Source organism: Aplysia californica, unplaced genomic scaffold (assembly GCF_000002075.1).
Source record: "Aplysia californica isolate F4 #8 unplaced genomic scaffold, AplCal3.0 scaffold00755, whole genome shotgun sequence".
NCBI classification, from domain to species: Eukaryota; Metazoa; Mollusca; class Gastropoda; order Aplysiida; family Aplysiidae; genus Aplysia; species Aplysia californica.
Window position 1 is genome coordinate 60885 of NW_004798025.1, and position 723 is coordinate 61607.

The following is a 723-nucleotide window of genomic DNA, read 5'->3' on the forward strand; positions in this document are numbered from 1 at the left end:
TTAAACGTCCTACATTTTACATTTCTTATTTCCCTTCCCTCCCCTCTGTGTGGTTTCCTCGGGTAGTTGAAGGGCGCCACTGGCAGGTCCTACTTCTTTACTTTCCCGCTGTTGTTTCTGTCTGTCTTACTTTTTTCCATCACTAGATGACCATTATTGTGTCGAAGTGCTTCTCTTTCTTCAAACAAACAAAGGGGGTTCTCGTTGCTTGGAGGTTAAGGTGTTCGCCGCTCATTCAAAAGGTCCCGAGTTTTCAAATCCGGATTCATCATCATCACCATCCAGTGCCAGATCTGCGACAGACATCGGCGATCATGATTTTCCATTCATTCCTTTGCTCGGATGCTCTCAGAAAAGCTACGTTTCCCTGATTTTTCCCTGTTACCCATTTGTTTAGGTTCCCTAAGTATGTTGTTCTGGGCCTACCTCTGCCTCGCTTGCCCTCAATTTTGCCAGTGAGAGCTAGATGTTCAAGACCCTTATTATGTCTATTCAGGTGTCCCAAAAACTGCATTTGTCGTTTCCTGATTGTTTTTAACATTGAGCGTCCCACGTGGGCTTCATCAAGCACTACCTCATTTGATTTCTTTTCCTTCCACGATACTCTTAGCAGTCTCCTAAGAAACCACATTTCTGTTGCCTCTATTTTATTTTCACTGTCTTTAGTGATTGTCCAGCATTCACAGCCATATAGAAGGGTTGCGACCGAAAAAATGTATTCTC